The sequence below is a fragment of the Elephantulus edwardii genome, unplaced genomic scaffold, assembly GCF_000299155.1.
Source record: "Elephantulus edwardii isolate Elephantulus edwardi_28Jun2011 unplaced genomic scaffold, EleEdw1.0 scaffold00042, whole genome shotgun sequence".
Classification (NCBI taxonomy): domain Eukaryota; kingdom Metazoa; phylum Chordata; class Mammalia; order Macroscelidea; family Macroscelididae; genus Elephantulus; species Elephantulus edwardii.
This window is the reverse complement of record NW_006399792.1, coordinates 16,424,206-16,438,612: the sequence shown is the minus strand read 5'-3', so window position 1 is coordinate 16,438,612 and position 14,407 is coordinate 16,424,206. Positions and strand designations below refer to the sequence as shown.

At 39.7% G+C, this 14,407-nt stretch overlaps 1 pseudogene; it reads left to right on the top strand.

The window, feature by feature from the left end:
- Positions 1-9,168: 9,168 nt before the first annotated feature.
- Positions 9,169-9,790, top strand: LOC102855590 (annotated as a pseudogene).
- The last annotated feature ends 4,617 nt before the right edge of the window (positions 9,791-14,407 follow it).

Here is a 14,407-nt window from a genome sequence, read left to right as displayed (position 1 = left end):
ACATCAGCAGAGAACTGCCAGAAGTCCAGGCTGGGTTTAGAAGGGGTCGTGGTACTAGGGATATTGTAGCTGATGTTAGATGGATCTTAGCTGAAAGCAAGGAATACCAGAAGAATGTCTATCTATGTTTCATTGATTATGCAAAGGCATTTGACTGTGTGGATTGTAGAAGTAGATAACTAGTAAACCATGTTTAAGGATCCAAGGTGGTGAAGGGGGAGCAGATGGGTAAGGATGGGCGGTGGAGGTGGGGGCTGGTAATCATAGGGTCACACAATTTGATGTGTAGAGAGAGGGATGGGTAAAGGAAATGGGAATGATGTGGTATGAAAAACAATGTGTAAGAATTTTGTGAGTAAATAAAAAATAAAGACTTTATTAAAATAAAATTTAAAACATTCTACAAAACTAATGTGAATTGATGACGTTATCTTAAAAACAAACAATAGATCAAGCAACTAACTTAAGTAATTAATCTTCATTACTCAACCCAACTTATTCTCCACCTCTAGTTTTAAAACATGCCAAGCATCCCCAATGAACTCAAGCAATCACAGAATAATCCATGTCTCAAAAATGTTTCATGGGAGAAGGGCAAATGGTATTTTTCATATATAACCAAATTCCTTCATAATGTAGATTATGACCATAAGTTTAGGTGTCATCATTTCCTAGTTCTGGTGTGACAGACATACCACAAGTGGGTAGCTTCAAGGAAAGGAAATACATTCCTTGAGAGTTGAGGAGGCTAGAAGTCTAAATTCAGGCCACCACCTCTACAGAAAGACTCTCCACTCTTGGGGAAATGACTTGTCTCTGCTTCTTCTTAGCATTTCTTGTTAGAGTTCTCTAAATGTCATCTCTTTTTCCTCATTCATGCTTACTTGCTTTTGTGACTAATTGCTTCTTTTTTATTGGTTAGTTCTTTAATTACTGGTTAGTTTGAAACAGACCCTACTGTTATGATCTCACAAGGATAACAAAAAAAAAAAGTCTTTATTGAACTAGGATTTAAAGCACATGGGGGGGGGCGGAATTCAATATATAACACTGTTGTTGTTAAGTGCCGTCGAGTCGCAAATGATTCATAGCGACCCTATGAAGGAGAGTCCTCGACGCTTGGATGCCTTTCATCCTCTCTCTAGGTTCATAGGGTTTCCGGAGGCAAGCTTTTATGAAAGTGGATGCCACTCCTCCTTCCAAGCCTGTTTTCATCGGGGAGCTCCACCCCACTCTCTCTCCTCATTGGGTAACCAACCATTAACACATTTGACACACCAGTGTCAGGTGTTCAGCCTCAAAGCAACCACATGTGACCGCTGTACGGCAACTTGTACACCAGGGCTATACGACCTAGAGGAATGTCTGAACAAAAACAATGAAAGACAGCCTGAGGGCCGCGGATTAAAAGTCACCCACCTTCAGCTTGGTAGCATTGCTTTCTGTCCACTGGGCCAGCTAATCTTTCTATGTTGATGCTATTGTTGTTAAGTGTAGTTGAGTCGCAGCGACCCTATGAAGGAGAGTCCTCAACGCTTGGATGTCTCTCATGCTCTCTCCAGGTTCATAGGTTTTCGGGAGGCAAGCTATTACAGAAGTGAATGCCACTACTCCTTCCAAGCTTGTTTTCATTGGGGAGCTCCACCCCACTCTCTAGGTAATTGTTTATTTCATTTTGTAGTATTCTCAGTTTTTCTCATATATACAAATCTGCACAACTTTCTACTCATTTCAGTTAGGGACAGGAAGTTTGTAGAATCTCTAGAACTATCTAGCTTACAACTTCATGAGACACATCAGCAAAGTCTGGAAAAAGAAATCACTTTTCCCCCTTTGTTTTCTTTTAACATGAAATGAAAGATAGTTTATGCTCAGATTATGTTTCTATAAAAATTATCTTTCAATATGGTAGGATATGGTACAACATTGTTCTGAAATAAAAAAAAAATCCACAAAATATCATTACTTTAGATGCTATAGGCTAAAGTAAACTTGTGCTAGTAAATTTGCTAGTAAGTTCAAAAAATCTTAGGAAGGAATGCTAAACATGTTTCCTTTTTAGAAAATTTTCTTGTTGTTGTGGGTGCCATCAAGTCAGGTAGGACTCATAGCATATAAACCACAGATTCTGTCCTGTGCCATCTTCATTATTTCTAGCACACTTGAGCCCATTGCTATAGTTACTGTATCAATCTTTCTGGTTGAGGGTCTTCATCTCTTTTGTCTACCCTCCACCTCTCCAAGCAAGGTGTCCCTTTCCAAGGTACAGTCTCTTCTAACAAGTTGCCCAAGGTATGTTGCTTTCAAGGAGCATTCTGGCTTCCCTTTCCCCAAGACATATCTGTTTGTTCTTTTGGCTCAAACGCATGAATTCTTCTGTCATCCTTGCTCATTGTCCAGCCTACAAATGCATGTTGTTGTTGTTGTTGTTGTTATGTGCCGTCAAGTCTTTTGCAACTCATAGCGACCCTATGTTCAACAGCCCTAAACCCTGCTCTATCCTGTGCCAGTCGCATTGTCTCTGACACACCCATCCCGATTATCCCAGTCACTGAATCAATCCACCTCATAGAGGGTCTTCCCCTCCTGCACTGTCCCTCTACCCTACCAAGCATGATGTCCCTCTCCAAGGACCTGTCTCTCCTTATAACATATCCAAAGTATGTCAGACGAAGCCCCAGAATCCTTGCCTCCAAGGAGTAGCCTGGTTTAACCCTCTCTAGGATGAATCTGTTTGTTTTCTTGGCAGTTCATGGTACATTCAATACTCTTCTCCAGCACCACAGCTCAAAGGTGTCGATTCTCCTTCTATCCTCCCTAGTCATTGTCCAACTTTCTGATGCATAACAAGTGATTGCAAAGACCATGGCCTGTATCAGGCGCACCTTAGTCTCCAGAGAGACACCGTTGCTCTTGAGTACTTTAGAGAGGTCCCTAACCGCAGACTTTTCCATAGCAAATTATTAAAAGGACCATGGCCTGACTCAGGCACACTTTAGTCTTCAAGCTAACACGAGAACTTTCTAGGACTCTAAAATACGTTTAAGTGTTCTGTGAACCTTCAAGTTACTCCTCAGTGTGCAGAGTCAAATGTAATTGACTGTGATATCCCTTTTTAAAATGGGAATTTTGTAAATTAGTTGTGAAATAGGTATTTTTGTGGATTAGTTGTTTCCCCAAAACAGTTTAGGGAAGTATTAACCTCATAGATTTTGGAAACCAAAGACTTGACATTGGCTTGCAAAGTCATTTATCCATTCTGAGTGTCAATCTCCTCTTATGCAGAAGAGCTCTTACAAGAAATAAATATGAAATTTCAAGTAAAAATAGCTTTTACTTAAAACTGATTTAATGCCTGGTTTATTCTAGGTCTTAGTGGCTAACTCAGGTCTTTACATAAAATGTCTCAGAATTTTTTCAAATTAAGACTTACATAGTTATTATTTTGGTGTTTATTTTCTATTAACTTTTAAATCTGTAACATATTTGGATAAACTAATCTTCAGTTCTCAAAAAATAAACTTCAGCTCCCTTTCAGTATCTCATGGCACTGTCTACAACCATGCCATATTGTCAGCTGAATTGAAGGTCAACTTGAATTTCATATTTGGTAAGTCAGCCTGGTGATTTTAAAATAAATTTCTCAGGAAAATATAAGTTAAGGTGGAAACTATATCCAAATAACTGTCTAACGCTAGAAATACAAGATATAGTCTTCTTAATCTCTTGATTCTTTATTTTCTCACTTATAAGTAATAATAATAACTCTCATTTAGGAATAGCAGGAGTGGCATTCATTTCCTAAATAACATGCCTCTGGAAACTCTATAAACTTTGATAAATGTCAATAGTTGCAGAGAGAAATCAGGGTCGCTGTGAGTGGTGCTCTGCTTGAAGGCAATCAACAACATTGGAATCTTATGAGGATTTAATTGCTTGCATTATTTATGTAGTTGACCCTTTAATGAGTTTTCAAAGGCTATGAAACACATGGCAAGAGATTGCCTATCTTTCTCCTTCAAGTAGCTGATGGACTAATGATGGGTTTGCACCAATCACCTTTGGGTTGTCAGTACAGTTCCTTATCCACTAGGCTATCAGATCTCCCTATATATGTAAAGTGAGATATCACACTCAGTTTTTTTTTTTAACACATAGTTCTTATTGTCATCATCCTTATATGATAGTAAAATTTAAGAGTTTATGGTAGATTATACTGTTTAATTCTTTCCTTTTCTAGAATAAAGTAAAAATTTGTTTAGAAGATGACAGGGTTTAGACACGGTCACAGAGAGCTTAGCAGTGCCAAGTAGGAGGCAATAGCTTTCTCAAAGTGTTCAAAGAACAGGAATATGTTTGTCCCATATGTTGTTGTTGTTGTTGCTACGTACTGAGGAGCCGCCTTTGACTCATAGTGACCCTTTGCACAATAGCTCTGAATCCTATCTTACTCTGAGCCAATCTCACTGTTTCTGACATGTCTAACCCCATTACCTCAGTTAGTGTATCAATCTATCTCATCCAGGATTCTTCCTCTCTTGCACTGTCCCTCTACCCTTCTAAGCATCATGTCCCTCTCCAAGGACTGATACCTCCTGGAAAAATGCCCAAAATATGTGTGACAGAGTTTCAAAATCTTTGCTTCCAAGGAGCAACTTGGTTTCACTCCTTCCAGGACAAACCTTTTTGTTCTCTTGGCGGTCCATGGTATGTTCAATACTTTTCTCCAGCATCACAAATCAACAGCATCAATCCTTCTTCTGTCATCCTTATTCATTGTCCAACTTTTGGATGCATAGCAAGTAATTTCAAAGACCATGGCCTAGATCAGGTGCACTTTTTTGTCTGTAGTCTGACATCATTGCTCTTTAGCACTCTGTAGAGATTCTTGACAGCAGATTTTCCCAACATGATTAGTCTTTTGATTCCTGACTGCTGGTGCTAAGAGTGCAGTTTGTGGAGCCTAGCAAGCTGAAACTGTTAATAATCTCAATCCCCTCTCCATCTATCATGGTGCTACCAATTAACCCAGTGGTGAGAATCTTTGTCCTGTAAGACTGTAAGATAAAGAAACAATGGTAAAAGCTAACAAAGACTGTGAAGAAGGCATGGCTAATGATGTCACTGTTCCCTGCTGAAACAGCTTACCTCAGTCTGGTACTTGTCTTCCTACATATAGATGAAGCTAGTTTTAGGGGGACAAAGTAGGCTAGAGATACAGTTATCATTCTATGATTTGTATGCACTGGAGATTAATCACATGCATCATGACTTGGCCCACACAGTTAACACATTGCCTGAGATGGTCTATGACCCACACCCAAGTCAGCTCTGGAATGTTTATTTTGTAAGAATACAGGAGCCACCATCTCATTGGGAGAAGGGACTTGAAACCATAATTTTATAGTAATTTACGTAAGACTGAGAAGATATCAAGTATTCATATCAAAGAATAAAATCTGAAGGAGATTATAGGGGGAACAGATAGATTCCTGTAACCCACTTGGCTTTCCCACTGAGTATATATATATGCTCAGCTCTGCTGAATGGTTAACCACAATTTCAGACTCCAATTTTCTGTTATCTGTACTGACGGCCTTTTTAATTTATGTGTATTATTGAAAATTGTTTGTAGTTATAAAACCTGACAACCTCAAGAAAAACTCTTTGAGCATCCCTCTCTAAAAACAATGTGAATTGAGCTATTCCTCCCACTGGATAACCCAAGTCATGACTAAGGAATGTGCTATCAATCACAGTGGAGAAAATGAAAATAGCAAAGAAAAGTTTTCTCTTAAAAACAATCCCAGCAAGAGAGTGAGACAGACTGCCATTAGCAACAAAAGAGAAGTGAGAGGTGGTTTGAGGAAGTAAAATAAAGTTCAGTAAAGGCTGGGATATTTCTGTGGAACCTACTAAAAGGGGAAGTCCAAGATATGCCTTGCATTTGCTCAGGCCTGGACCTGCGTTTGCATATTTTGTGATCTGAGAGCATTTTCTGACTACAACACCAAATATACTTAGTAAAAGTGGGTAATGAAGCCAGCAGCACGGTGGGCACATCCTGTTATAGTGCACAAAATACAATAATAACAAAAGTTATTATTAGCCCAGTGCTTACCATGGACAGATTTTGCACTAAAACTCTTCACATGAGTTAATTTGTTTAATCCCAGTAACAGATCTGTGATTTAGGTACTATTCTTAACTCTGTTTTCAGGAAACTGAAGTTTAAAGAGATTAATTAGCTACTTTCTATAGCGGATAACACCCAAAATAAGAGAGAGGGAGTTCTCTTGGCCTAGTGGCTGATAAACTGCACTGCCCATCCAAAACCATGTGGCCTAAGTCCACCAGCTGCTCTGAGACAATCCCTTCTCGTGTGATTTACAGCCTCTGGAATCCTGCGGGACTATCAGCTTGAGTCAATTTTGACTCTAAGGAGCACTCTCTAGAACTTCCTCCAAGAAAGAATTGTTTGTTCTCCAAAATCCCAATTCAAAGGCATGATTCTGTCTTCCTTACTCATTGTTCAACTTTGACATCATAGGAAGCAATTGAAAATACTATGGTGAGGATCAGGCAAACCTTAGTCTTTAAACAGACCTTAACAGTGGATTTCCCCAAAGCAACATCTCTTTCGATTTCTTTCTCTCTTTTTTAATGCACTGGTTTTGTTTGGTTTTTGTTGTTGTTGTAATTAGGGTTTTTTTGTGTGTGTTCTTTTTTTTATTTCAAATTTTGTCTTTCAAGGTTGCTTTATGAGGCTGTAATCCTAACTGCTGCTACCATGTGTGTTTGTTGTGGATCCGAGTAAAATTAAGTCCTTAAGGATGCCAATCTTTTCTCCATTTATCCTGATGCTGCCTCTTGGTCCAGTTGTGAGGATTTTTCTTTTCCTGATGTTGAAATGAAATCCACATTGAAGGTTGTAGTGTTTGATCTTCTGGAGTAAACACTTCAAGTCTTCCTCACTTTGGACATATTCTGTAAGCATGTACTTCACTCCAAGCATGTTGTAAGGAGGACTCCGTTCTTGGAAAAAGACATCATGCTGACAAAGGCAGAGGATCAGTAAAGGCGAGGAAGACCCTCAAAGAGATGGGCTGACACAGTGACTACATTCATGGGCTTCAGAAGAGGAGGAGACATCATAATTGCTGTTGTTGTTGTTATATGCCATCGAGTTGCCTGTGACTCATAACGACCCTTTATACAACAGCTCTGAAGCCTGCCCTATTCTGAGCCAGTCTCACTGACTGACATACATAGTCCCATTGCCCCAGTTACTGTGTCAATCCATCTTATTGGGGTCTTCCTCTCCTGTGCTGTCCTTCTATCTTCCTGAGCATGATGTCCTTCTCCAAGGACCAGTCCCTCCTGGCCACACGCCCTAAGTATGTGAAATGGAGCTTCAAAATCCTAGCCTCCAAGGAGAAACTTGGTCTTACCCTCTCCAAGACAGACCTGTAATTAGCAAGACTAATTAAGTTTTATGACACTAACCTAATGCCCCAAGGCTGAAGGCTGAAAGGCTTACTAGGAGGCTTCAAAAGCTGTCCCTAACTCACATATTGAACCCAGTGCCAACCTGAGTTGTGATTGTCAACTTTCCTAACAAATACTATAATTGTGAGTATGATTCTGTGAGGTCTGTGCAGCTATTGCAGTGGATTTCAAACTCAGTAAAATAGTAAGATTCGAGTTAGAATTAACAGAAATATGTTAAGGAAACTGGGGTCAGGGCATGTCTAACCTCATGCAAATTGGTATTGTGTTACAGATAATCTTGATGGGGACTGTTTCCCCTTGTAAAATTAGTCAGATAAGGCCATTTCCACACTGACCAGAGTCTTTTCACAGAGAATAGGCAGTTAAGGGACTAAGGCAAGGTTCCTGTCCATTGTTTATACAGTTGCTATGAGTGGCCACCTAACAACAACAAGGCAGATAAATTTTGACAGAAGAATGAGAACTGGAAACATTACTGCAGTGGTTTCCAAACAAATGATTGCAAGTTGTTGATAACCCTAGATTAATTTACTGTAAAATATGAACATTAAAGATAATGTAGTAAGTCCCTGCATTTCTGAGGTCATGCCTGCCTTTTTAAAAACTTATTGTAACACTAGATATAATTTGGGAGTTCTGGAGAGGTATTGGCAAGAAGCTGTGCTGCAATCCCAAAGATAAGATGTTCGAGTCCACCAGCTGCTCCACAGGAGAATGGGCAATCTCTTCCCGTGCAATTAACTACCTCTGAAAACCCACCGGATGGTCATCTATGGGTCAGTACCAACTCGATGGTGCACAAGAACAGCAAGATGGAATTTGGTTTTATCCTTTAATGCCTATGTTTAACAAAATAAAAAGCTATCACTGTTATGTAAACTTCCAGTGTGTACAGGTACATGTGCTAAGTGTTTTACATTTAATATCTTATTTCATTTTCACAGTAACTACATGGGGATTGCTTTGTGATAATCCCTATTTTACAGATGAGGACTTTTAGGCTCAGAGGAGAAGTAATTTTTCCAAAGTTAGATAACTATTAAGTGGAAGAACTATTAAGTGGAAAATACCCCTTTTGTTCTTCCTCTTTGTGACAGGGGTTCTGGGGAGATGGGAGCTAAAAGCAGAAACAGAAACCTAGGGAGACTAAAGTGCATAAGAGGAATTTCACCAACTTGATTTTACCAACTACTCCCTAGAACGTTGCTTGCAGAAACATTTCTCCTCCTAGACAGTTTAAAAGCTTACAAAATCCTAGAAGTTTAAGTGTGAGGAGGTTATTAAAGTTCATCGTATTTTAAGATAAGAAAACTTAGAGGCAGTGGCTGACTTAAAGCTTTTATACATGCACAATTCCAGCACTCACAACACATTTACTTAAAGTGAAAAGTATAACATAACATAGTCATTTTTGGTAACATAGAGAGAAAAAAAAATAAGAGAAATAAAAATCCAGTCTGCTCAGAACAGCTAAGTGACTGTAAATTATATAGTCGGCTCCAGGCAACTCAATCACCATGACAAATGCAGAAGAGCAAATAAAAAGAAAGTCTAAATTCCAATAAATTTCATCTCAGTGCTTTCTATTTAGCATGAGTTCAACAATTGACTATGAAAAAAATAAACACGGACAAGACCCCCACCGCCATTGCCACCATGACGGGGCTCGCGCTGCTCTCTACCGGGGTCTCTGTGGCCTTCTGGGGCACCATGCTTATCGTAGGAATCTGCTACACCATCTTTGACTTGGGCTTCCGCTTTGATGTGGCATGGTTCCTTCCTGAGACGTCCCCTTTCATGTGATCAAACTTGGGCATTGGTCTTGCTATCTCCCTGTCTGTGGTTGAGGCAGCCTGGGGCATCTATATTACAGGCTCCTCCATTATTGGGGGAGGAGTAAAGGCCCCCAGGATCAAGACCAAGAACCTGGTTAGCATCATATTCTGTGAGGCTGTAGCCATCTACGGCACCATCATGGCAATTGTCATTAGCAACATGGCTGAGCCTATCACTGCCACTGACCCTAAGGCAATTAATTGGTCATCGAAACTATCTTGCAGGCTACTCCATGTTTGGAGCTGGCCTCACGGTGGGCTTGTGTAACCTCTTCTGTGGAGTCTGCGTGGGCATCGTGGGTAGTGGGGCTGCCCTGGCTGATGCCCAGAACCCCAGCCTCTTTGTCAAGATTCTCATCGTGGAGATCTTTGGTAGTGCCATTGGCCTCTTTGGAGTCATCGTTGCAATCCTCCAGACTTCCAGAGTGAAGATGGGTGACTAGATGCTATGTGTGGGTGGGGCCGTGCCCCACTCTTAATTTATTTGTGGTTTTTCCTGGGACAGCTGGAGCTGTGCCCCTTAGCCTTTCGGGGAGCTTGGTGTTCAGGGCTCTCTCTGCACTCACCTCCCGCTTCCTGTTGACTTGGAGGCACCGCTTGGCTGGATCCTCAGTGTGGGAAGTGGGCCACTGACCACTGTGTGCCGTTGTACACCTTGGCCCCCCACCCATTTGCCCAGTGTTTGTGAAATAAATATGATGTTTGTCCAGATTTTTAAAAAAAAAAAAGAATAAACGCACCCATAGTTTTGTACTTTTGTACTGTGCTCACAAAATGAGTAACATGCATCTTTTCTTATTCTAGGAAAAACATTTGGAGACCTGACAAAACAATCACACAAATTATTCTTATGAGTCTATGCTTTGATTAACTGTGCTTGTCATGAAAAAGAATTATGAAATGAAAATATGCAAACATGCAAGCTTTGAAATAATACATATAGTGACTAAGAAATTATATCATTCCTTTAGCACGAGTCCAAATTCTCAATATTTGAAAACATTTTATTCTACTGAACCTTTTTTCTACCAGAGTCCCAGTTTAGAAAAAGGTTTTCCTTATAAACTCTCAGAAGTGACAACGATCTAGGAAGGTAGCTGTCTTACACTTGTTCTACAACATGTAAAGAATTAGAAGACTGAAGGATATATTCAGCATTTCCCAGTCCTGTGTGTACTCCTGATGGCTAGCAGGACACAATGAACAAGCAATGAACTGAGTCTTTGTTGTGCATTTGAGAGCCAGAAACAGAAAAGTTTTCCATGGTTTCAAGTCTAAGCTTTAGGCGGTACGCTGTAGCACTCACATTTCTAAGAAAGGTTTAAGCAAGTCAATTTTATGCTTCTGAGAGACAGGCTATGGGGACTTATGAAGGCCCCTGAATATATCCTGCACACAAAGATATGATGATCTTATTGCAGTGGGAGGTAAAAAGCTGTAATGAGGAATTTCCTGTCATGGCTTGGGTTTATATAAGATACATCATCACAATGAAATTGAATTCTGAAAATATTGATGGAGCTAGAGGTTTCAGAAATTATTTCACTCAAAAAATTAGGCTCCAAGGCCTAAAGAAGATGGAACTGGGATTTAAACTTTCCCTTTATATTCATTATGCATAAAACTTCTCCTTTAGGGAAGTAGTAAAGAAATCAAGAGATGTGTTACACTGGGGAAAATCTACTGTGAAGAACTTCTCCAAAGTGCTAAAAAGCAATGATACTAAACTTAAAGACTAAAGTGTGCCTAACTCAAGTCTTAGTATTTTCAATTGCTTCCTATATATTTGAAAACTAGATAGTATTTCAAAAGGAAGGCAGAAGAATAGATATCTTTGAATTGTTGTCTTAGCAAAGAGTACCAAATATCTCATAGTCTGCTAAAGTAACAAGCCTGTCTATTTTAGAGGAACTGCAACCAGAGTGTGCTCTTTGGAGTCAAGGATGACATCAAGGATAGTCAAATTTTGTCTCATGCATTGGGCATATTATCATAAGGGGCTTAGCCCATTAAAAAATATATCATGCTGTGAAACATAGAGTGTCAGAGAAAAAGAGGAAGACCCTCAACAAGATGGCTTGAACATTGTTGAGATCATAAGGATGGCACAGCATAGGGCAAATTTGCTCCTAGGGTTGCTGTAACAGTAGCAATGGATCTCAACCAAGCAATTAAATTCTTTGTAGAGGTTCTAATTCTTTTGAATCTCTAATTCCTCCTTAGAATTTAAATTCTAGAAAAATGAAATGTGAGTTCCCAGCTTAAGTGGCATAGCCCACAGAGAATTTCACTAGCAACCCAAAGATGGCACCTCTCTGATGATTCAAACCCACCAGTAGCTCCATAAAGAAAAGATGGGCAATCTTGTGTGATTTACACTCTCTGAGTATCTTTTTATTTTTTCACTTGAATACACACTTTTTAAAATGTTTTATACTGGTTTATTTACGAAGTTCAAATACATTGCTTTTCCCACCAGACCTTTTTCATTTCCTCCACCATCCCCCCTCCCCATCAGATAGTGTGACCTTATGATTAACCATCAACTTCCCCCACCCTCCAGCTAACCCCTCTCCTCCTACCCTCTCCCTCTTGGGTCTTCATATATGTTCTACAATAAAGGTCTTATACAGTATTTCTCCTTGTGGGACTGAGTTAGTTCACTCAGCATGATGCTCTCCAATCCCTCCCAAGTTAAGTAGTGATTTTCAAAATCATTGTTCCTGAATGCTGTGTAGGATTCTGTTGCATAAATGTACCATAATTTCTCAATCCACTTGATTATGGTTGAGCATCTGGGCTGTTTCCACTTTCTTCTGATTATTAATAATGCCTTTACGAACATTGGTATACAAGTCTCTATTTGTACCTCAGTTCTCATTTTCTCAGAGTAAATTCCAAGCAGTGGAATAGCTGTCATATGGAATTCTATGTTCAGCTTTTTGAGGAAGTGCCAAACTGCCTTCCAGAGTGGTTGTACAATTTTACAATCCTACCAACATCTCTCCACATTCTCTCCAAAGTTTACTACTTGCAGTCCTGTTAAACTTTGCCACTGCTACTGGAGTGAGAGGGTATCTCATTGTGGTTTTGATTTACAACTCTCTTATTGCCAGCAATTTGAAGCATTCCTTCATATGTGTTTAGGCCATCCAAATATCTTCCTCTGTGAAGATTCTTTCCATGTCTTTTGCCCATTTTGTATTTGGGTTATCAGTCTTTTTCTGTGCAGGTTGTGTAGGGTTCTGTAAAGTTTTGATTTAAAACTCTTATCTGAGATGGTACAGCCAAATGTCTTTTCCCTGTCAGAACGTTTTCTTTTCACTCCATTGGAAAATGTATTTTTTTTTATGTGCACAGGGATTCAATCATTATTAGAAGTTCCCATTTATTAATTTTATCCTCTCCAGATTGAACATTTGTGGCTGTGTTTGGCAATCTCTTTATACTATAGACTAGGCTCTCTAAGCTTGATCCCAGTTTGTTTTTGATGATCTTTATGGTTTGGGGATTTACTGTCAGGTCTCTGATCCACCTTGAGTTGATTTTTTGTGTATAATGTGAGATATGGAATCTGTTTCCACTTTCTGCAGGTAGCAGTCCAGTTTTGCCTCTTCAACCATTTGTTGAAGAGGTTGTCATTCCCCTATTTGATAAGTTTTATTTCCTTGTCAAATATCAATTGACCATACATAGCTGGGTCTATTTCTTGGTTCTCAATTCTGTTCCATTGGTCTACGTGCCTGTCATTGTACCAGTACCATGCTATCTTGGTTACTACCTCTGTGTAGTTTTGAGGTAAAGGAGTGCTATGCCACCTTATGGAGGGTCAGCTATAAGTGGGTTCCATCTCAAGTGTATTGAGTTTGTTTTGTTTTGAGAGCTCTATGGATAAAGTATACATGAAGAGCAAATACAGATCTCTCTTTGTGGTCCATGTGGGACCTGGAGGCATCTCAGGAGACCCTGGGAGTGAACGCACAAGGCAGATTTTGAACTTGAGTTACTAAGCCTTGGTAATGCTGCACTCATTCCTTAAGTTTTCCAGCAATATTAAGCACCTGATTTGTAACACTGAGAGGCAGCGGTGGGTCTCTCCTTCCACGAGGAAGTTGTTAAGTGCCATCTCATAGAACATGATTCTTAGCAACCCTATGAACAACAGGTCTGAACCCTGGCCTATTCTGTGCCATCCTCACAGTCTCTGACACACTTGAGCCCATTATTTTAGTCACTATGTCAGTCCATCTGGTTGAAGATTTTCCTCTTGTTCACCAACCTTCTACCTTTCTAAGCATAACGTACCTCTCCAAGGAATAGCCTCTCCTAACAACACACCCAAAGTCTATGAGACAAAGCTTTGTCATCTTTGCCTCTAAGGGGCATGAGGAAGACTCAGGATCAATCCTTGCACAATACTGCTCATGCACAGCCACCACCCAACTGTCAGCAGAATCTTGTGCTATTGTGATGATGAACAGGTTTCAGTGGAGTTTCCAGACTAAGATGACAAACAGAAAAAGGTCTAGCTAGCTACTTCTTGAAAATTACCCTGTGAAACTCCTGTGAATCACAACAGTCTGATGCCATAGGGCCTGGAGCTGTCATTAGTCATGTGTCAACTCCATGGCAGCTAACAACATTTGTGACAATGGGAAGGCTAGGATTGCTGACAAGATGATTTCTTAATGTAAAGGAGAGAATCTGATGACTGCTTTGCAGAAGCAAAGAAGTGAAGCTAGGATAGAAAGAACCAAAATAGTACCAGGAGCCTCTTTGAGTATGAGGACTGAAAACTATCCATGTAGACCTGCACTTCACACCTTGCTTGTCTTTCATAAATCCCATAACACTGGATGGTCAATTTAGCATTATCATTCATGTTATCATGTTGTTGTTGTTTTTTTTTTTACCTCACTGAAATTTCTAGACCATAATTTGATTAGCAGTCTCCTGATAAATCTGCCACACCAGATATCTATCTCAACATTAAAACCATTTTACTATTTCTAATCAATATAAATAATGTCTATTAACAGTAACAATAGACTTATTATTAC